Below are 24,261 nucleotides of genomic sequence, written 5' to 3' on the forward strand. Positions count from 1 at the left end.
TATTTACTTACAGGGGCTCTCACTCGACCCTCTTCATTCATTGGTCTGTTGTTGTGTCATTCACATTTTGCTTCCACCCACCACAGAATATAGTGGGTCAGCCCACTTCATCTATTGGCTTACCAGACTGTGAGTGACAGCATTGCACTCTTACGCAATAAGTAGTTTACTTCAGGACTACTGGTGCCACATGTGCTTTTACATAATATACGAATGCAAAAATAACAGTTGATGGACAGAATGCAGAACAATGTCATACATTCACCCCAGTGCAGAGATCTGGGCCTAAATCCATCGTTTTTTTGCACTCCACACCACCCCAGTTCAGACATGGCCATATGCAAATCAGCCTTGACCCTGTGCCTCATGGGAACAGTCCAGCCCGAACTGGCAAGCCATGTCTTTCCTGGACCGGAATCAAGCATCCTAGGACCGGTTTCTGGCTATCAGCCGTCTTCAGCCAGGATAGCTTGACTCCAGTGGTGTGGAGAGCATGGGACTCACGTCTGAGTATACCCATCCCACTCGGGGTGACGAATGCAAAAATAACAGTTGATGGACAGAATGTAGAACAATGTCATACATTCACCCCAGTACAGAGATCTGGGCCTAAATCCATCGTTTTTTTTGCACTCCACACCACCCCAGTTCAGACATGGCCATATGCAAATCAGCCTTGACCCTGTGCCTCATGGGAACAGTCCAGCCCGAAATGCCAAGCCATGTCTTTCCTGGACCGGAATCAAGCATCCTAGGACCGGTTTCTGGCTATCAGCCGTCTTCAGCCAGGATAGCTTGACTCCAGTGGTGTGGAGAGCATGGGACTCACGTCTGAGCATACCCATCCCACTCGGGGTGACGAATGCAAAAATAACAGTTGATGGACAGAATGCAGAACAATGTCATACATTCACCCCAGTACAGAGATCTGGGCCTAAATCCATCGTTTTTTGCACTCCACACCACCCCAGTTCAGACATGGCCATATGCAAATCAGCCTTGACCCTGTGCCTCAAGGGAACAGTCCAGCCCGAACTGCCAAGCCATGTCTTTCCTGGACCGGAATCAAGCATCCTAGGACCGGTTTCTGGCTATCAGCCGTCTTCAGCCAGGATAGCTTGACTCCAGTGGTGTGGAGAGCATGGGACTCACGTCTGAGCATGTCCATCAACTGTGTTTTTTGCAATTTTCACCCCGAGTGGGCTGGGTATGCTTAGACGTGAGTCCCAGGCTCTCCACACCACTGGAGTCAAGCTATCCAGGCTGATGAAGGCTGATAGCCAGAAACCGGTCCTTGGATGCTTGATTCCGGTCTGGGAAAGACATGGCTTGGTAGTTCGGACTGGACTGTTCCCATGAGGCACAGGGTCAGAGCTGATTTGCATATAGACAGTGTCTAACCCAGGGTGGTGTGGAGTGCAAAAAAACGATGGATTTAGGCCCAGATCTCTGTAGTTGGGTGAATGTATGACATTGTTCTACATTCTGTCCATCAACTGTGTTTTTTGCAATTTTCACCCCGAGTGGGCTGGGTATGCTCAGACGTGAGTCCCAGGCTCTCCACACCACTGGAGTCAAGCTATCCAGGCTGATGAAGGCTGATAGCCAGAAACCGGTCCTTGGATGCTTGATTCCGGTCTGGGAAAGACATGGCTTGGTAGTTCGGACTGGACTGTTCCCATGAGGCACAGGGTCAGAGCTGATTTGCATATAGACATTGTCTAACCCAGGGTGGTGTGGAGTGCAAAAAAACGATGGATTTAGGCCCAGATCTCTGTACTGGGGTGAATGTATGACATTGTTCTACATTCTGTCCATCAACTGTGTTTTTTGCAATTTTCACCCAGAGTGGGCTGGGTATGCTCAGACGTGAGTCCCAGGCTCTCCACATCACTGGAGTCAAGCTATCCAGGCTGATGAAGGCTGATAGCCAGAAACCGGTCCTTGGATGCTTGATTCCGGTCTGGGAAAGACATGGCTTGGTAGTTCGGACTAGACTGTTCCCATGAGGCACAGGGTCAGAGCTGATTTGCATATAGACAGTGTCTAACCCAGGGTGGTGTGAAGTGCAAAGAAACGACGGATTTAAGCCCAGATCCCCGTACTGGGGTGAATGTATGACATTGTTCTACATTCTGTCCATCAACTGTGTTTTTTGCAATTTTCACCCCGAGTGGGCTGGGTATGCTCAGACGTGAGTCCCAGGCTCTCCACACCACTGGAGTCAAGCTATCCAGGCTGATGAAGGCTGATAGCCAGAAACCGGTCCTTGGATGCTTGATTCCGGTCTGGGAAAGACATGGCTTGGTAGTTTGGACTGGACTGTTCCCATGAGGCACAGTGAGGTTCCGTGAATTCTGAACCAGTTCCATAAAAGGTCATGGTTTTGTTGTTACGAATTTGATATTAGCGAACCGTAACTAGTTAGTGCGGCAAGTATGAGTGTTTGTATCATGTTAGACCGATGGAGTCACGTTCTGAAAGTCACAAGTTTAGGATGGAGGAACGTCGGAGGAACATGGCGGCGGCAGGCTAGCGGCTGTCGCGGAGCTCTTCACCTGAGCGCATTGGACTGATGAATGTGATGTCCCGACAGAACCCTTCTGGTGAGAATTGGTAGCGCGAAGATTGCGAGCTATTTTCTGGCAGAAAAATGAGGTTTTGTTTCTTACTTGTATGTAACTAACGAGGAGAATCGAGGCGGCGGAAAACAACGGGGAGCAGCGGTCGGCGGCCTGCGCTAGGACCTTGGACCTAGGGGATGGTTGCAGCGGACGTGAGTCGGGAGGATGCGGAGGAAGGGCGGGCGCAGGACGTGAGAGGCGAGGCAGTGAGAACGGCAAAAGCAGACCCGGGAAACGCGGCGGAGGAATCTGCCACGAACGCGGGAGTTTCTCCAAGGCAGCCCCACATACTAAAGATAAGTGCTAATTTGAGACGCTGCGGTGAAATTCAGGAGGGGGTTATTTGGAAGTGGGATATTTGGCAGCACATTAGAAGTGTTTTTCCGCTGCAACATTACAGAGGACCTGTTTGCTGGGGGCATTTTTCAATTAACAGGTACCTCTCTCTAGTTACTGCAGTTATTCCTGCTAAAGGTAGTGTTCGTATGGAGGCAGCTTCACCTGCAGCAGCGGAAGTAGTAGTGCCAGTTCTGTTGAATCAGAGGGAAGGAAGCCCAGATACTGTGTCTGATACCGATACTCTCACGCCAGTAGATTTATATTCAGCTAAAGCTACTAGAGTCTCAAAGCATAAGGGGAAAGACTGGGCAAACAGTAAGCAGGCTAAGAGTCGGGGAGAGGTAGTTAAGAACAGATACCAGTTGAGGTCAAAACGAGAACTAAAGCAGCAGGGGGTTCTAGATTCAGCTGAACTCGGTGAGAAGGTGAGACCCTCACCTCTAATTCCACATAAAAGCAAGAGGAAAACGAGTTCTAAGAAAACTATTAGTAGTAAACCTCCCCAGCAGATTTCAACGCAAAAAAGCACTCCCTCTCTTAAAAGCTACTTCAAGGTGTTAGAGAAAATGAATTCTTTAGAAGAAGGAGCTAATATGGAAGAGGCCCAGCGGTCCATCCAGAATATGGCGCCCCCCTCCTTACCTGGTCCAGTCTTGGCTAACAGATATTCCCCATTAGCTGAGATTCAAACTGAGGAAATTTTAGAAGACTCAGAGAGTCCAGTCAATACAGACAATGACATTCCAATAAGTTGTAACAAAATCAATAGTCCCTCCGAGAATCCTCCTTCTCATCAAGACTCCTTGAATCTACAGACATCAGAGACAGCGGGAAGTAGTTATATTGAGTCTGTGGGAAACCTCAAAAGTGCATCCACCACCGTAGCTCCCAAAATTCATGTTGCGTTAGAAAAAGGCACAGAAAAAGATACTGGTTTGATCTCTACTCCCCCCCAGGAGTTTGACAAGATTGGCCTTCTGCTTCATTCTTTAAGAAGCGACCTGTTGGAGAAGTTTGAAATTTCTGAGACAAATCAGAAAAGACTACACAACAGGTTTGATTTATTAGAAACCAGATTAGAAGGAGTAGAAGCACGAACAGTTACCTTGGAGAAAAAGGTCTCTACTCTTTCAGTTTCCACAACAGAAAACAGTGAGGAACTAAATGCCTTAAAGAAACAGAATAAGGCTTTAATGATGGATATGGAAAGACTAGAGACTCACTCGAGACGGAACAACCTCCGCATTTTAAAGATTCCTGAAGGAGAGGAAGTAGGGGACATAAAAGCTTTTGTCTGCAGACTCCTAAGGGAGGGGGTATTGAAAGATCGTCCAGAGATAGACCTTGAAGCGGAGATTCAGAGAGTTCACAGAGACCCTTTTAGAATACACCAAGATCGTAAAGGGCCCAGGAAAATATTGGTCTATTTCCAGACCTACACTGTTAAAGAGCTGATATTGAGTAGAGCTTTAGCAAGTGCCTCTCTCCATTATCGGGCCAACCCATATCAGATCGGGTCTGATATAGGAGGCAGAACGGCTCAGAGATAATGGGAACTGGGATCAAGAATGCCGGAGCTGAGATCACTGGGAGCAGAAGTGCAGATGAAGTTTCCAGCCCTGCTTAAGGTTATGTGGAATAATAAAACTTACACCTGTAATCAACCGGAGGAGGTAGATGAATTGTTACAGAAAATGAGGGAGTAGGTTAGGCAAGATATAATTTAGTGATGTAGAGATTTAGGATAAATACAAAACTATACATTAAACTGCACGATGTATATAAAGAAAAAAAAACACACACAACAACGGGGTTCGCACATCACATTTGATAAAAAAAAAAGAAGGGGAGAAAGTAGGTAGGGAGAAGGGAAAAAGGGAAGTATTAAAACTACACCAATTTACACTAATCCACTTTGATAATAGCAGATGTAGCTAACGGGGCAAGGGATAAGATAGATAGATAGGGCGCGGTAAGATGGAGAGCTCCACAGGGGCAGGACAAACGCCCAAGATGAAGGGAGGGTTCCTTGGGGGAGGGAGTGGGGGGGAGGGGAGGGGAAAAAAGAAAAAAGTCCTCATTCATGTACAGAAACTCTAAAACTAACATCTATATACATAGACAAATACAGACATATAAACATGTATATAGACATCTAGACAATACCCTAGAGATTAACTGGGAGAGTAAAATTTGGTCATGGCAGTAAATCCCCATACAAGTAGTAAGATTATCTCCTGGAATCTTAACGGAATAGGAAGCTTCAAGAAACAACAGAGAATATGTGATTTTCTAAAGAATCTCTAAGCCAGTATATATTTACTTCAGGAGACCCATCTTGAAGAAAAAGAGTGCAAGAAGATTTTTGAAAAAAGGCATTGGGTACAGGACATTTTATGCTCAAGGCAAAAGGGAATATCCAGAGGAGTTGCAATAATTATTAGAGCAAATAAGGGTATTAAAGTACAGAGATGGGATATAGATCAGACCGTGAGGTGGTTGGTAGCTGAGCAAACTTGAGAGGGTCTTAATCCCTAGTAGGGCACCTCTGATTCTTGGGGGGGACTTCAATCTTATTTTAGATATTCAACTGGATCGCACCTCTAGAGCAAAATACATTCTGCCTAAAAAATCCCTCTCTGTTCTCAAAAATATAATGAAAGAACATAACTTGTTGGATGCTTGGAGAACTAAGAACGGCAACCTTAGAGAATATTCCTTTTATAGTAAAAGATACAAACAATTTTCGAGAATTGACTTATTTTTGGTAGATCATTCTTTGAAATCAGTCCTGGCATCTGTCACTCATATTCCAGTGGGCCTTTCTGATCACTCAGTAGTACAACTTAACATTAATTTTGCAAACATTGCTACCGAACGAAGATGGACCTTAGATAGAACTATTCTCTTAGATGATAATATTGGAGTCAAAATTAGAAATAGTATAAGGGAATTTTTTTCATTTAATGTGGGCTCAGCACTAGAGCAGATCGTTTGGGAATCATTTAAGGCCTTCCTTAGAGGTTTACTGGGATATCACATGAGACTAAAAAGAAAAGAGATAAAAGATATAGAAACTAAAGAACTGGATTCTATTATAAAGAAAGAGCAGGAGCTTCAGCGTGCAGCCTCGGAGGAATGGGAGAAGATTCCAGAATTAGAAAAGGAGCTTCAAAGGTTACAGTTGAGTCTTAAAGCTAGAGCTGACAAACAGATTCATGACAGATGGGAAATTAGTAAATTAAAAAACTTTGAATATGGAGAGAGGTGCGGGACACTTTTGGCGTGGAAGGCCAGAGCAGACAGGACCAGAAACAACATCGACACTTTGAACCAAAGGACTTCTGGAGATCAGCTAACTAAGGAAGAAGAGATCAGGGATGAAGCCAGAGAATTCATGGAAGAATTATATCGGGAAAATATCAAGGTTGGAATAGAAGACTTGGAGAAGTGGTGGTACCAAAGGGCTTTACCCCAATTGAACGAAGAAGATAAAAAGACCCTGTTGAGAGACATTACTGAGGGGGAAATTAGAGCTCAGTTAAAAAAGATGAGTAGGAATAAAGCCCCAGGCCCAGACGGCCTGCCAACGGAGATCTACAAAGATAATGAAGATGTGATTATTCCATACCTACTGTCCCTTTTCAACAATATTTATCATCAAAGAGGAGATATTCCATCCTCCTGGTTCGAGGCCACCATCACTTTAATAGCAAAACCAAACAAGGACCCAAAGAATATAGAGTCATACAGACCTATATCTCTCTTAAATTCGGACCTTAAAATATTCTCGGGGATTTTGGCTGAGAGACTATCCAAAGTTATTAAAACTGTCATTCACCCTGATCAAAGGGGTTTTATTCCAGGACGACAACTGAACGAGTTGACTTTTCAGGTCATCGGTGCAATCGATTATGCCGAAGTAAAGGGATTGCCACTTACCATTGTGGCAATAGATGCCGCGAAGGCTTTTGACCAAGTTAACTGGGTGTTTTTCTGGGACACCCTAACAAGGTTTGGCTTTCCACCACTCTTTATTCAGGCTGTCAAAAATTTATACGGGCGTCCACGAGCTAAGGTTTTAATTAACGGGGCCCTGTCAGATTGGTTTGAGATATCAAGAGAGACGAGGCAGGGTTGCCCCCTGTCTCCTCTCCTTTTTGACTTATATATTGAGCCTTTTGTGACAGTGATACGATCTGACCCAACAATTTCTCCTTTTAATATGGGTGGGCTGGAGTTAAAGACGGCATTGTATGCTGACGATCTGTTGCTATATACTATTAACCCTTTAGATGCTATCCCGAAGCTGTTTAATCTAGCAGAGGAGTTTGGAGCAGTCTCAGGTTATGGTATTAACAAAAACAAAACAGATATAATGAGTTGGAATAGTCCTGTTCCCATACCAGATACAAAAACAAAGATCAGATACCTAGGTATATACATCACTCAAAAACTACAAGATACAACCAAAGTATCCTGGCAGATCGTGGTAAAAGAGATAACTAAACTTCTTCAAAGATGGTCCAATCTTCCTCTCAGTATCTACGGAAGAGTTAATTTAATTAAAATGTTAGTATTACCCAAAGTGACCTTCCTATTCAATAGCATTCCACTAACATTTTATAATAAAGACATTTCAAACCTTCAGGGAAAAATTAGCTCATTCATCTGGGCATCTAAGTCACCAAGAATAGCTTGGAAGAAGTTGAGGAAGGGGCTAAAAATAGGAGGATTAGCTCTCCCAGATTTGCTATTCTACTGTAAGGAAAAAAATAAGAAAAATAAATGTTAGACCGATGGATTCACTACGTATTTAGGGATTTCGTTCTGAACCCTTGGGTTCCATTTTGTGTTTGGCAGCCATTTTGTGGTTGCCCTCACATAGGCCGATGACTGTGGTTGAACTAGTCTTTTAAGGACATGTACACCTTAGCTCGAGTTTGTGCTGACTCCTGTTTGACCTGAGTGAACTGACCCTGTTGCCTGAAGCTGACCTTGTAAAACCAGTTCCTGCCCTTTAGCTGATCAAGATTAAGGATCAGAGCACAGGACATCATAAACTTTTACTGCACACAAATATGCCTTATCCTACTCTCACCTGTTTCTGCCCCTTTCTTTATGGTCTATTTATGATTGGGTTGTGGCCTTTTTTATTATGGGTTCGTTCGACCTGTCTAAAGAAGAATGTTGGGTTAGACCGATGATTGATCATGGGCTGGGCAACTGAAAAGTGGGTTTTACTGTCATGCGATACCTCTGGTGTGGATACATGTGATTGGACAGTTTGTAAATGTTAGATATTTGTTTGGAATGTGATTTTTGGTGTAAAAAGGGATGACTTGCTTTGTAAAATTGAGCAGTCTCCTGAGAACTAATACCGTGATGATTTCTAGGACTTCTGTTACTGGCTGCAGCCAATAAATTTGATCTTTGGCGCCACTCAGAAGTATCCTGTGTGTCTGTATTCTAAGACAGGTGAACCCGAAGACTTTGGGCGTGCCCCTGGCGCCGCTGGGTTCTAAAACCCGGTTCTTCGGTTGGCGCTTCCAACGTGGGGCGACTTCAGCGGTACCGGTCCAAGCCTGAAGATCGTGAGGAGCTTCGTGAGGAAATTCTGGAGGACGGCCACCACTTCATCGACCCCGGCATGTCGAATGTGGACTGAAGGTCTTTGCTGCGAGGCTTCCGGCTTTCCTGACGGCTACTAAGGACTGCTGCCCTGACTGTCGCCCTGTCTTGGACCCATTTGTGATGCTTTGTACGGCAAGACGATAGACGGGTCTTCTGGTGGCGTGACTGATACCTCAGTTAAGTATAAGTGGGTCGCTCCCAGTCCTTAGTTTTTGGTTCTTTGGTTCTTAGTTTGTTTGGTCCTTAGTTTTGATTTGAAAATTGCAATTTCCAAAGCCGAGGGACTTGTATATTTGCGAGACTATCGTTGTAGATAATCCCTTGAAGTTTGAAGCTAGATTAGTGAGCAAAGATGCCTAGTCTTAGCAAAATTAGGAGGATATTTTGTTGTGGTTGTAACAGGGATTCCCGATTGGAGGATTCATGTCCGATACCGCCAGTTGGAACTCCGACTTATGAACTTTATTCTAAACACGGCGTGGGTCCCATTACGTTCAATGAAGTATGGGTCCGATACACTAGGAAAGACTGTGTTTTAAAATGGCCACATCATGGTAGCTATGACACAGAGATTCTAGATAATTTGGAAGTTAAACTATTTAAGAAGAAAGCCCGGCTGGCAATGTTTGACTCCTTTCGCATTTGGCGTAAAGAAGCCAGACAACGAGAAATTAAACAAGTTAAAAGAGATAAAAGAGAAAAGGATGTATCAATAATGCAAGCTGCTAGGCAGTTTAAAGAAAACAAAGAAGATAAAGCAATTGAGGTGTCAGATAGGCAACATAATATGGCTATTGATAAATGTTATCCAGCTTTGCCATCTCTTCTTGAGAATGTAACGAAGGACCCTGAGAAGGATCTTTGATGTCACATTTGTTGAGACTACCACCTCCTTATGCACAGAGTGCTACGGCACCTCCGCAACCTCCAGTTGCACAACCTCTTGTTGCTGTTCCGCCACCGGCTCCTCCTCAGCTGGTTCTTCCTCCTACGGCGCAGCCTCCTCTGGGGCCGCCGACTTTGCTATCGGTTTTGTCTGGAACTACTTTGCCTTATTCTCCTGTACCTTCAACTTCTCTTGCTACTAACCCTACGCTTCTATCACCTCAAAATACTTTGTCTCCTGTCCTTATGACAGCTTCTCCTTCTGCTCAACAACGAATGACTGACACTGTTACTGGTCTTTTGTCTCCTTTCTTTGGGTCATTGAGTATGACCCCTGTTTCTGCACGTAAACAAATGCGTAGTCAGCTACCTGGTCCCGAAGAACGGGCAGTGTTAGATCTCTTGGCTCGCAGATGGGTTTCGAATGTTTCGAGGTATAACTTAGAGTCAGTTATGGATGTTTTCCAGCAGTGGGAAGCACCCAAGCAAAGGTATGTTTTTGAAGTTATGTGTGCTTTCCTTCGTGAGGAATGGGAAGATAATGATTTGGGTTCAGTCCCTGTAGAATTGCTAAATGTCCAGTCTGAGTTTGCGAAAGGGACGATAGTGGGTCCCGGAATTGAGAATGCAGTTGCGATGGTACTTGCGTTTAGGAGCGATTTCCCTTCTCAGCGACTGTTTGAACCTGATTCCGCAGTTAGGAGGAAAGTGAGACAGTATCCGATGAGAGAAGTTCCTCCAGTATGGGGCGATGAGGTAGCTGCTGGTGCGAATAATGTTCCCCCAGCTATACCAGCACATTTTCAAAGAGTATGGGTACATGTGCCATGGAAGACAGTAGAAGTTTTGGCCCTTAAACAGTCTTTACCTGATCCCCGTAAAAATCCGGCTGGTTATTACAAGGAGTTGTCCCAGACAGTTGATGCATGCATTATGAATTTAGCCAACATAGATATGCTGTTGGGTAATGTAGTACCTCACCTCTATGGGCAAAGATTCGTCATGAGGATCATGCGGTTGAATTAGGTGACGCATGGCTCAATATTGCTGCTGCGGACGCTAAACAAGTTGGTGGTTCTAAGCCTGAGCCTCTAGTGGCAGATCTACCTGGCAGAATTATAAATCTTATGAAAACGATGATGCCAGCGTTACGAGTAAATTGGGACAAGTTAGCAGCATGTAAGCAGAAGAAGGACGAAAGTGTATCTGATTTCTTCACTAGGTTTGAAGAGACATTTATAGATCATAGTGGTCAAGATATGAGTACGGAAGGTGGACAAAGATTGTTCGTAGATAAGTTTGTCTTTAACTTACTTCCTGAACTATGTAATAAGTTGAAAGATTCTGAGAGTTCTTGGGCTGTTTCCTCGTCGGCCCAGATATTGGCGACTGCACAGTACTATGAGAATAGGGATAAGGACGAGAAAGACAGAGTAGAGAAAAAGACAAAAGACTTGAAAACAAAGGTCCTCTTGCAGTAGGCGTATCCGCCTCGCTCGAATCAGCAAGAATTGCAGCAACGCCCACAGTTTCAGCAACCTCCACCATTTCAGAGACCGCAACAGAACATTGGGTATTTTCCTCCAAGACCACCGTTGGGCTTAAATCAGTGTGCGTATTGTAGGAAGGAAGGTCATTATAAAAATGAGTGCCCTGTTTTACGACAACACGCGAGTGGTATACCGGCCCGAGAGGTCATGGTGGTTTCCAGCAAGTGTCAAGGGGTAGAGGACGTGGTGCGTTTCCCCAGAAAGAACGTTCCTTTCCTCCGCAGAATTCTATGAATTGTTTTGATCAACAGAAAATTGCGTCTGGTCAGTCGACTCAGTACTATGCTGATGACTATTATGTTGAGAGTGAGAATGCTGACCATAATGGTTGCTAGGACAGCCATGGACAAAGAGAGGAAGTAGTGTCGGTTCCAGTAGATCAGAGTGGGCCTTATGTTGCAGTAGTTACATCAGGTGTGGTAGCGCCTTTTCTTTTGGATACTGGTGCAGCAAAGAGTTCTATAATGCACTCTAAACTCCCTGGCGCACCTTTGTCTGGCTTAACGAATGTTTCGGTAGGATTTTCTGGCGCCCCGGTACGTAATCCAGTTTCTAGTCCTTTGTCTCTTTCCATTGGGCCTTGTGAATTGGAAGCACCCCTTATTCTAACGACAGGTTGTGGTGAGAATTTGTTGGGTTTGGATTTCTTAAAAAGATTGCATGCGACATTGTATTGTTCTCCTTCGGGAGTACATCTTACATTGGGTAAGAAAGTGATCTCTCCAATATATTTATCTAAAGATCGACTACCACTGGAATTGCGTTCTCTCCCTGATACTCTTTGGGCTACTGGTCCTAATGATGTGGGTCTTTTGGAGATTCCACCCTATGTTGTTACGCTCAAATCGAATGTTAAATTGCCACGTATTCCCCAATATCGGATTTCGAGTGATGGTGAAAGAGCGCTTTTAGCGATTATCTATGATTTGATTGAGAAAGGTGTGATTGAAGAAACGAGAGGTAATGTGTGTAACAGTCCTGTTTTGCCTGTCCTGAAACGCACTGACTCTTCTCAGCCACCTGTTTACAGGTTTGTGATCGATCTCAGAGAGGTTAACAAGATTGTTGTGCCACAGTTTCCAGTTGTTCCGGATATTACTGCTTTGTTGACTTTGATTCCTGCTTCAGCTGCCTGATTTTCGGTTATAGATCTGAAGAATGCTTTCTTAAGCACTCCAATTGCCGAGGAAAGTAGAGATATTTTTGGCTTCTCTTTAGGAGGCCGAAGCTTCCGGTTTAAGAGAGCTCCCCAAGGCTATTGCGAAAGTCCTTCTATTTAAAGCCAGGCTTTGAAGACTCAGCTTGATACTCTTGTGTTGCCTGCTGGTGCTGCTCTTATTCAGTATGTGGATGATCTGTTAGTGGCCGCTGATGATGAGAAAACTTGTAAAGAAGCTACTCTTTCTTTGTTGCGATATTTGTCGGACTTGCATCATAAAGTGTCACCTTCTAAGCTGCAGTATTGTTGCCAAGAAGTGACCTACTTAGGTCATCTCTTGTCAAAGGAGGGAAGAAGGTTGACCCCAGAACGAATTCAAGCGATTGCTCGAATGACTGTGCCAAGTACACAGAGAGAAGTGCGTGCTTTCTTGGGTATCACGTCGTATTGTAGACAGTGAATTCCGAACTTTTCTCTATTGGCAAAACCTCTATTGGCATTGACTTGTAAGGATATACCGAACCCTCTTCCTTGGTCCGACGATTGTCAGAAAAGTTTTTGGGAATTGCGTGATGCGTTGTGTTGTGCTCCTGTGTTGGGTACTCCCGACTACAGTAAGCCTTTTACACTGTACGTCCACGAGAGAGAGGGTGGTGCATTGTCAGTTTTGACTCAACAATTTGGTGATAAGCAACGTCCATGTGCGTATTTCTCGTCGACTTTAGATCCAGTAGCTAGAGCGTTGCCAAGTTGCTTAAGAGCTACAGCGGCAGCGGCTGTTTCCATCCGACAGTCTGCTGGATTGGTGATGGATAATACATCGGTCGTGATGGTTCCACATGCAGTGGATACTCTGTTAAATAGAACCAAGACTCAGCACCATACTAGTGCGAGGTTGTCGGGTTATGAGTTGACGCTTTTGGCTAGTCATGTGCACATCAAGCGGTGTAATGTGTTGAATCCAGCAACATTGTTGACAATTTCTGTGGACACAGATGGTCAGGAACAGCATGATTGTTTTCTTAGGACGGAGGAGGAAACGAAGGGGAGAATCGATTTAAAAGATACTCCTCTTTCGGATCCTGATGGTACGCTATGGGTTGATGGGTCATGCTACAAGCTCCCGAATGGTGATACGACTGCAGCATATGCTGTGACGACATTGTGTACGATTGTTGAAGCTGCACGTATCCCACAAAATTCAGCCCAAGCAGCAGAGTTGATTGCATTGACGAGAGCATGTGTGTTGTCGAAAGGAAAGAGAGTGACTGTGTATACCGATAGCCAGTATGCGTTTGGTGTTGTTCATAGTTTTGGGCGTTTGTGGAAAGAACGTGGATTTCTTACTTCGCATGGTACGAAGATTCAGCATGGTCAGTTGGTGAATGAGCTTCTCGAGTCACTTACTTTGCCGATGCAAGTTGCGATCGTGAAATGCAGTGCACATAAGAAGGTTACCGATGATGTTTCTCGTGGTAATGCGTTTGCGGATGAAGTTGCGAAAGAAGCGGCGAAAGATGTGACGAGTCGAATGTATGTTGCGGGCCCAGCAAGATGGGTTCTGGATAGAGGAATGTGTGAAGATACGATAAAGAGTGTGAAGTCAATTCAGGCTGAAGCTATGGAGAAAGAATTGAGTGTGTGGAGAGAGAGTAAGGGAAAATTGGATTCGACTGGTTGTTGGACTGAGTTGTCAGAACATCAGCGATGGTTGTTACCTGATGCGTATGTGCTTGCAGTGGTTACGATGGCGCATGGAATGGCTCACATTAGTGCGAAAGGGATTTGTAAGTTGTTGGCTCCATTATGGCAGAATGCTGGAATTCCTAAGTGTGCGGAGAATCTGGTCAAGAATTGCATGGTTTGTCTGATGTATAATCCTGGCAAGGGAACTCCAACTCCAGCTGGTCACTTTGCGCCTCCGACGTATCCGTTCGAGGTGCTACAATTGGATTTCTTACACATGGAAAGGTGTAATAATCTAAAATATGTCCTTGTAGTTGTTTGTGCCTTTTCGAGATGGGTAGAGGCATACCCCCTGAAAGATAATACTGCCTTGTCCACAGCTAAAGCCCTACTCAAGGAATTTTTCCCCAGATTCGGATTGCCAAGGATGGTGTGGAGTGATAATGGAAGTGAGTTTGTGGGCCAGATCATGAAGAAAGTGTGTGAGGGTTTGGGCATCCGTCAGAAGTTCCACGCTGCGAATCATCCCCAATCAGCTGGATTAGTGGAATGTTACAATGGCACTTTGAAGCTAAAGTTAGCCAAGATTCAGGCGAGCTCTGGTCTTCAATGGTCCGATGCTTTGCTGTTGGCACTTTTGTCAACAAGGACTACAGTGCATTCCCGAATTGGTCTTAGTCCCTATGAGATCGTGTTTGGCCGCCCGGCAAATGTATGGGGAGTGCCGAGGCCAACAAAGTTAAGCGAGATTGAACATCCCGTGCTGGTTGACTACTTGTATGATATGACGGCTAAATTGCGTGTCTTACACCAACAGGTTTACGATACACTTCCTCAAGCATCTGAAGATTCAGGACACGCCATTGACCTTGGTTCCTGGGTGTTGGTGCGCAACTTTCAGCGGACAAAGAATGATCAGCCCTGCTGGATTGGACCATTTCAAGTCCTTTTATCGATGCGTACCGCAGTGAGAGTTCAGGGCAAGAAGAACTGGATCCACGGCGTACATTGTAAGAGGGTATCATTGCCTCTGCCGTACGACCAGTGGGTCCAGGAGGGTGTTGGTGATTCAGAGACTGATACAGTGCCACGTTACATTCCATTCAGTGACGCACGTTTGGTTGGGACAAGTTCTGAGCGCGAGGATAACGATATTTTGCAAGAAGCTGTGTCTCCACCTGCACGATTGGACACTACTGAGCCTGAGTTGTTGTTCCGAGATCAGACAGTGCCTGGTAAAGGCCGCTATAATCTACGACCGAGCGCCGATGGACTAATAAACAATTAATTCCTTTTTGCTTTTAAAAAACGCTCTCTCATCCGAAAAGCTGTTTGATCTATTTTTCTTTTTTTTCGAACCGCCATCCGGGTTCACCTGTAGGGTCGCGGTATGAAGCCTTGGAGTCTACAGCCGTGTAGACATAAGGTCGACGGTTCTGGTTTGTTCTAGGGCGTTCCCTGGACTGACAGACGTACCTTTGAGCCGAAGAGAACCACCTGCCACGAACAGCACGGTTAGAGGTTAGAGTTTTTTGAGATCGAGAGAGCTGTTGTAGAAATGAACTTTAAGACGAGACTGTGTAGACTAATGAGTAGCAAATGTTTTTTGATAACATGTCTTTTAATGTTACTTAGCATAACAATATTCTTAGTGGGATATCTTGTTTTTTCTTTCCAAGTGACTTTTGCACCCACCATACAACCTATGTCTTTTCCTACTACTACTTCTTCGCATTCTTTTCATCCTTTGCCTGAACATGAATCTATCAGAAGATTGGAATTCGTTAATAATTCCTTTGTGCAGCTTCTGCATCAGCATCAGTTAGTAGTGAACACCACTAATTGCTGGGTGTGTGGTCTTACGCCTCATACCACGGATAAGGGTATTCCTTACCTGGTTCTGCCATTCAGCTATAATGGATCTGTATGGGCATATGGGACGATGTTTATTTATGCCCATGAAGTTTACCCCCTGCGTTCTATGAAAGATAATACAAGTAATAGTGCTCTAGTGAAAGGAATAGTAGATATGATTAGAGGAATCAATTCCTATGAGACTATCCCAAAAGATGAGACACTAGCTTATATTGGTTGGAACGTGACTGGATATGGTGTTAGTCTGAGTATAAAGCAGCAAAGGGAAAAATCATCCCCGATTTGGATCGTGCCCCATCGTGGTCATTTTTGTCTGCAAGGTAATGGCAAGAATCCGAGAGCTCAGTTAGGGAAGAGTGTTAGTACTGAGACGTATGTTTTTGCGTCCCAGACTTCCCCACCGTTTTTAGCAGCTAAGGGTACGTATTTTGTGTGCTATGATAGAGCATATACATGGTTGCCCCCTGATTTTTCGGGAACATGTTATGTTTCGTATCTGTTGCCCCCTACGTATACTGCAGCGGCAGATTACCACAGAACTAGAGTAGTTAGAGGTGTCTTCAGTAAGGAAGATACTTCAGGACAAGAATTGGAAGATATTCTTAAGGGTTTCCTGCCGTTTTGGGGACCTATGGTTAATAATAGGAACATACGGCAATTGACGAGAGTGGTTGAGTCCACCATAGTTGAGACTGCCGGTGTCCTTAGTAATTTGACTGCTGAGCTCCAATCGGATCGTCTTATGACGTTGCAGAATCGAGTTGCGTTAGACGTCTTACTTGCAGACAGAGGATGGGTATGTAAATTGATTCAATCGAGCTGCTGCATTTTCATTCCAGACAATGCTCCTACAGTGTACCAGGCCATTTCCAAGCTACATAAGATCTCCGAGTCTGTACACATGGACGAAGGAGATTGGTCGTTGATGGGTTGGTTTTGGGGATTGTTATCCACTTGGGGATGGAAGATTCTGATGATCATTGGGATGGCTTTAGCGATTCTTTTCCTGTTCTGTCTTTGTGTGCAGAGCGCTCCTGCTATATGTGGCCTCTGTGCTGCTACGTGTGCAAGGAGACCTGTCCCAAGAGAGGTACTAAGTAATAGGATTATGCTCCAGCAACATCTTGATGATCTGATGAATATAGACCTGGACTCAGATTGACGTGAGTTTAGGTTATTGCCTATGTAAGGGCAAAAGGAGGGTCTGAGGTTCCGTGAATTCTGAACCCGTTCCATAAAAGGTCATGGTTTCGTTACGAATTTGATATTAGCGAACCGTAACTAGTTAGTGCAGCAAGTATGAGTGTTTTCATCATGTTAGACCGATGGATTCACTACGTATTTAGGGATTTTGTTCTGAACCCTTGGGTTCCATTTTGTGTTTGGCAGCCATTTTGTGGTTGCCCTCACATAGGCCGATGACTGTGGTTGAACTAGTCTTTTAAGGACATGTACACCTTAGCTCGAGTTCGTGCTGACTCCTGTTTGACCTGAGTGAACTGACCCTGTTGCCTGAAGCTGACCTTGTAAAACCAGTTCCTGCCCTTTAGCTGATCAAGATTAAGGATCAGAGCACAGGACATCATAAACTTTTACTGCACACAAATATGCCTTATCCTACTCTCACCTGTTTCTGCTCCTTTCTTTATGGTCTATTTATGATTGGGTTGTGGCATTTTTTATTATGGGTTCGTTCGACCTGTCTAAAGAAGAATGTTGGGTTTGACCGATGATTGATCATGGGCTGGGCAACTGAAAAGTGGGTTTTACTGTCATGCAATACCTCTGGTGTGGATACATGTGATTGGACAGTTTGTACATGTTAGGTATTTGTTTGGAATGTGATTTTTGGCGTAAAAAGGGATGGCTTGCTTTGTAAAATTGAGCAGTCTCCTGAGAACTCATACCGTGATGATTTCTAGGACTTCTGTTACTGGCTGCAGCCAATAAATTTGATCTTTGGCGCCACTCAGAAGTATCCTGTGTCTCTGTATTCTAAGACAGGTGAACCCGAAGACTTTGGGCGTGCCCCTGGCGCCGCTGGGTTCTAAAACCCGGTTCTTCAACAGGGTCAGAGCTGATTTGCATATAGACAGTGTCTAACCCAGGGTGGTGTGGAGTGCAAAAAAACGATGGATTTAGGCCCAGATCTCTGTACTGGGGTGAATGTATGACATTGTTCTACATTCTGTCCATCAACTGTGTTTTTTGCAATTTTCACCCAGAGTGGGCTGGGTATGCTCAGACGTGAGTCCCAGGCTCTCCCCACCACTGGAGTCAAGCTATCCAGGCTGATGAAGGCTGATAGCCAGAAACCGGTCCTTGAATGCTTGATTCCGGTCTGGGAAAGACATGGCTTGGTATTTCGGACTGGACTGTTCCCATGAGGCACAGGGTCAGAGCTGATTTGCATATAGACAGTGTCTAACCCAGGGTGGTGTGGAGTGCAAAAAAACGATGGATTTAGGCCCAGATCTCTGTACTGGGGTGAATGTATGACATTGTTCTACACTCTGTCCATCAACTGTGTTTTTTGCAATTTACATAATATACATCTTTGCTTTTAGACAGTGCTTGTTTTCATACAATGCATGCTTTCATAGAAAGATTATTCATAAACAAAATAAGCACTGCCAAAGCGAAAAGGACAGCAGCCGCCAGGCATATTGGCTTTGCCAATGCTTTTTTAAAATGTGGTTTATATAATGCCTATCACTTATTGGTATTTTGTATCATTACATTTAAAATGTATTTTGCCCCTACCATGGAGGGCGATGGCAAGCAGAGTGATAGGCCTGGCAGCGGGGCCCTCTCCACTACCTCCTGTGAAGCTCCCAACAGCATGTTTTAGTGTTCAGGCGCTGGCACAGATCTTGTTAGCTGGCACCCACTATTTCAATCCATGTTCACTCCTGCACTGTTTGTTTTGTCTCGCACTTACATGTGACTTGGTAAAGAGGAGGAAGAAGTACCTAGGGAGAGATGTATTGGCTACACCGAGGAGAGAGAACCTACAAGATACTGCCAAGCAATGAAAGTCAGAAAGCAAGAAATATGGAATAATAAAATCAGCTCCATGGAGGATACAGCTGGACACGATCAAGGCAGTGGTTATGTGTCCAAGACAGAGTCCCACCTGGACTACATCAGAATCAGAGCACGTGGGAAAAGCAGAACGGAAACAAGGATCGCCAGAGTCTTACATATGAAGAAATAAGGACCGGTCTACTAACTTATGAAGAGCATGTAACAATGTGCGCATTAAATATGTTCTTCCCACATTACTGATGATGTGGGGAGAAGCACACATTGGAGCAGGCCAGTAAGGTGATATGCATAAGGAAGAATTCTACACCACTGCTAAACGACTGCATCCATAATCATGTAACCATATTCGGTCACTCTAGTATCTAGATAGTTGTTCATGCGCCGAAAAGCTCCTTTTCAACAATATTTTCTTTCTACCGAGGCCTACTTTGGCAATGTATCGTCTCAGTAATCTTCAGATAGCGCTTTTTCATTCTTCCAGTTTTGAAGAACCGTGAGCTAGATGCACAAGGTTCAAAGGTCAGAAAACGTGTTCACAAATGAAATTGTTTATCGACTAGTCTTTAATTTTGCGATTTGACCAATGTAACAATAGGTTGTACAGCAAAATCTCCAGATACAGGGAAATGAAGAACAATCTGCCTAATGAATATTAATTAGGCAGGTCGCTATTTGCAAGCCCCCTTGAGTGGCTACAAACATAGGGATGGTGGCCTGTAAATGAAGAACGGGGAAGCACACGGATAACGGAGGTGGGTGAGAGCGAGGGTGGGGAAGCACACGGATAACGGAGGTGGGTGAGAGGGTGGGTGGGGAAGCACACGGATAACAGAGGTGGGTGAGAGGGTGGGGTAGCACACGGATAATGGTGGGGGTGGGCTAGGTAGCACACGGATAATGGAGGGGGCAGGCGGGGAAGCACCCTGATAACAAAGGGAGTTGGGTGGGTGGGGAAGCACCCAGATAACAAAGGGAGTTGGGTGGGTGGGGAAGCACACAGATAATGAAGGGGGTTGGGCGGGCAAGGAAGCACACAGTTAACGAAGGGGGTGGGCGGGGAAGAACACAGATACTAGAGGGTGTTGACAGGTCGGGGTAGCACACGAATAATGGGGGGGTGGACAGGAGGGTTAGCACACGGATAATAGGGGGGTGGACAGGAGGGTTAGCACACGGATAATGGAGGGGGTGGGCAGGGAAGCACACAGATAACGAAGCGTGTGGGTGGGCGGGGAAGCACACAGGTAACGAAGGGGGTGGGCAGGCGGGGAAGCACACAGGTAACGAAGGGGGTGGGCAGGTGGGGAAGCTCACAGATAATGAAAGGGGTTGGGCGGGCAGGGAAGCACACAGATAACGAAGGAGGTGGAGCTGGCGGGGAAGCACACAGATAACGAATGGGGTCGGTGGGTGGAGAAGCACACAGATAACAGAGTGGGTGGCCGGGCAGGGAAGCACAGATATACGAAGGTTGAAGCACACAGAGGGGAGTGGGTGGGCAAAGGGTGGGCGGGTAGGGAAGCCCAAGGAAAACGAAGGTTGGGCGGTTTGGGAAGCCCAAGGAAAACGAAGGCTGGGCGGATAGGGAAGCCCAAGGAAAACGAAGGTTGGGCGGGTTGAGAAGCCCAAGGAAAACGAAGGGTGGGCAGGTGGAGAAGCCCAAGGAAAACGAAGGGTGGGCAAGCCCAAGGAAAACGAGGGGTGGGCGGGCGGAAAAGGAAAACAAAGGGTGGGCAGGTGGGGAAGCCCAAGGAAAACGAAGGGTGGGCAAGCCCAAGGAAAACGAGGGGTGGGCGGGCGGAAAAGGAAAACAAAGGGTGGGCAGGTGGAGAAGCCCAAGGAAAACGAAGGGTGGGCAAGCCCAAGGAAAACGGGGGGTGGGCGGGCGGAAAAGGAAAACAAAGGGTGGGCGTGTGGGGAAGACCAAGGAAAACGGAGGGTGGGTGGGGAAGCCCAAGGAAAACGGAGGGTGGGGAAGCCCAAGGAAAACGGAGGGTGGGTAAGCCCAAGGAAAAGGGAGGGTGGGTAAGCCCAAGGAAAAGGGAGGGTGGGTGGGTGGGGAAGCCCAAGGAAAACGGAGGGTGGGTGGGTGGGGATGCCCAAGGAAAACAGAGGGTGGGTGGGTGGGGAAGCCCAAGGAAAACGGAGGGTGGGTAAGCCCAAGGAAAAGGGAGGGTGGGTAAGCCCAAGGAAAAGGGAGGGTGGGTGGGTGGGGAAGCCCAAGGAAAACGGAGGGTGGGTGGGTGGGGATGCCCAAGGAAAACAGAGGGTGGGTGGGTGGGGAAGCCCAAGGAAAACAGAGGGTGGGCGGGTGGGGAAGCCCAAGGAAAACAGAGGGTGGGCGGGGGGGGAAGCCCAAGGAAAACAGAGGGTGGGCGGGTGGGGAAGCCCAAGGAAAACGGATAAGCGCAAGGAAAGCGGAGGGTGGGCGGGTGGCGAAGCACTAGGATAACCGAGGGTGGGCGGGTGGGGAAGCGCAAGGATACAGAGGGTGGGCGGGTGGGAAGGCACAAGGGAAACTGAGGGTAGGGAGGCGCAAGGGAAACCGAGGGTGGGCTGGTGGGGAAGCGCTACGAAAACCGAGGGTGGGCGGGTGGGGAAGCACACGGAAAACAGAGGGTGGGAAAGCATACGGGAAATCACACAGAAATCAGGGTGGGGGGTTGGACGCACACAGGAAACAGGGTGGGGGTGGGGAAGCACCCAAAAAACAGGGCGGGCGTGGGGAAGCACCCAGAAAACAGGGCGGGGCGTGGGGAAGCACACAGAAAACAGGGTGGGGGTGGGGAAGCGCACTGAAAACAGGGTGGGGGTGTGGGGAAGCACACATAAAACAGGGCACGGGTGTGGGGAAGCACACAGAAAACAGGGTGGGGTATGGGGAAGCCCACAGAAAACAGGGTGGGGTGGGGAAGCACACGGAAAAACTTGGTGGGAGGGTGGGGAAGCACACGGAAAACAGGGTGGGAGGGTGGGGAAGCACACGGAAAACAGGGTGGGAGGGTGGGGAAGCACACGGAAAACAGGGTGGGAGGGTGGGGAAGCACACGGAAAACAGGGTGGGAGGGTGGGGAACCACACGGAAAACAGGGTGGGAGGGTGGGGAAGCACACGGAAAACAGGGTGGGAGGGTGGGGAAGCACACGGAAAACAGGGTGGGAGGGTGGGGAAGCACACGGAAAAAAGGGTGGGAGGGTGGGGAAGCACACGGAAAAAAGGGTGGGAGGGTGGGGAAACACACGGAAAAAAGGGTGGGAGGGTGGGGAAACACACGGAAAAAAGGGTGGGAGGGTGGGGAAACACACGGAAAAAAGGGTGGGAGGGTGGGGAAACACACGGAAAAAAGGGTGGGAGGGTGGGGAAACACACGGAAAACAGGGTGGGAGTGTGGGGAAACACACGGAAAACAGGGTGGGAGGGTGGGGAAACACACGGAAAACAGGGTGGGAGGGTGGGGAAACACACGGAAAACAGGGTGGGAGGGTGGGGAAGCCCACAGAAAACAGGGTGGGGAAGCACACGGAAAACAGGGTGGGAAGGTGGGGAAGCACACGGAAAACATGGTGGGATGGTGGGTAAGCACACGGAAAACATGGTGGGAGGGTGGGGAAGCACATGGAAAACAGGGTGGGGAAGCACATGGAAAACAGGGTGAGAGAAAACATGGTGAAAGGGTGGGGAAGCACATGGAAAACGGATGGTGGGAGGGGGGGAATCCCATGGAAAACGAGGGTGGGGAAGTACACGGAGAGTGGGAGGGTGGTGAGGCACACTGACAACATAAGCACACGGACAACGAAGGGTGGGAGGGTGCTTAAGCACATGGCCAATGAAGGGTGGGAGGGTTGTTTAAGCACATGGCCAATGAAGGGTGGGAGGGTGGGGAAGCACATGGCCAATGAAGGGTGGGAGGGTGGGGAAGCACATGGCCAATGAAGGGTGGGAGGGTGGGGAAGCACATGTCCAATGAAGGGTGGGAGGGTGGGGAAACACATGGCCAATGAAGGGTGGGGAAGCACATGGCCAATGAAGGGTGGGAGGGTGGGGAAGCACATGGCCAATGAAGGGTGGGAGGGTGGGGAAGCACATGTCCAATGAAGGGTGGGAGGGTGGGGAAGCACTTGGCCAATGAAGGGTGGGAGGGTGGGGAAGCACATGGCCAAGGGAGGGTGGGGAAGCACATGGTCAATGAAGGGTGGGAGGGTGGGGAAGCACATGGCCAATGAAGGGTGGGAGGGTGGGGAAGCACATGGTCAATGAAGGGTGGGAGGGTGGGGAAGCACATGAACAACAAAGAGTGAGAGGGTGGGGACGCTCACAGACAACAGAGGATGGGAAGGTGGTGAAGGACACGGACAACGGAGTGTGGGAGGGCAGGGAAGCACACGGACAATGGAGGGGGAGGGCAGAGAAGCACACGGACAATTGAGGGTAGGTGCAAGGGGAAGCACACGGACAAAGGCAGTGGCGCACACGGACAACAGATGCAGGACAAGGATAACGGATGGTGGGCTGGCGGGGAAGGACACAGACAAAGGGGATGGGCGGGCGGGGAAGGACATGGACAACAGGGGTGGGCGGGCGGGGAAGGACACAGACAACGGAGGGTGGGCTTGCAGAGAAGCACATGGTGCTTACCCACCCTCCCACCCTGTGTTTTCCGTGTGCTTACCCACCCTCCCACCCTGTTTTCCGTGTGCTTACCCACCCTCCCACCCTATGTTTTCCGTGTGCTTACCCACCCTCCCACCCTGTGTCTTCCGTGTGCTTACCCACCCTCCCACCCTGTGTTTTCCGTGTGCTTACCCACCCTCCCACCCGGTGTTTTCCGTGTGCTTACTCACCCTCCCACCCTGTGTTTTCCGTGTGCTTACCCACCCTCCCACCCTGTGTTTTCTGTGTGCGTACCCACCCTCCCACCCACTGTTTTCCCTGTGCTTCCCCACCCTGCCACCCACTGTTTTCCCTGTGCTTCCCCACCCTCCCACCCACTGTTTTCCCTGTGCTTCCCCACCCTCCCACCCACTGTTTTCCCTGTGCTTCCCCACCCTCCCACCCACTGTTTCCCTGTGCTTCCCCACCCTCGGTTTTCCATGTGCTTCCACTCCCTCCCACCTTCTGTTTTCTCTGTGCTTCCCCACCCTCGGATTTCCGTGAGCTTCCCCACCCTCAGTTTTCCGTGTGCTTCCACTTCCTCCCACCCTTGGTTTTCTCTGTGCTTCCCCACCCGCCCACCCTTGGTTTTCCTTGTACGTCAAACACCCGCCCACCCTTGGTTTTCCTTGTGCGTCAAACACCCGCCCACCCTCGGTTTTCCTTGTGCTTCCCCACCCTCCCACCCTCGGTTTTCCTTGTGCTTCCCCACCAAAGATCTTTGTGAATATCTTAACATTTCCAATAGATATTTGACACGCTGATAAGAAACAATGAAGTATTTTGAAGGACTATATAAACTGTATAA

At 47.4% G+C, this 24,261-nt stretch overlaps 1 protein-coding gene across 1 annotated transcript in view; it reads right to left on the reverse strand.

Moving 5' to 3' along the window:
- Positions 1-24,261, reverse strand: part of LOC144822741 (uncharacterized) — a 2,085,503-nt gene that overhangs the window by 1,429,334 nt on the left and 631,908 nt on the right. The window lies entirely within an intron of this gene.

This window comes from Lissotriton helveticus, chromosome 3_1, assembly GCF_964261635.1.
Source record: "Lissotriton helveticus chromosome 3_1, aLisHel1.1, whole genome shotgun sequence".
Lineage (NCBI taxonomy): Eukaryota > Metazoa > Chordata > Amphibia > Caudata > Salamandridae > Lissotriton > Lissotriton helveticus.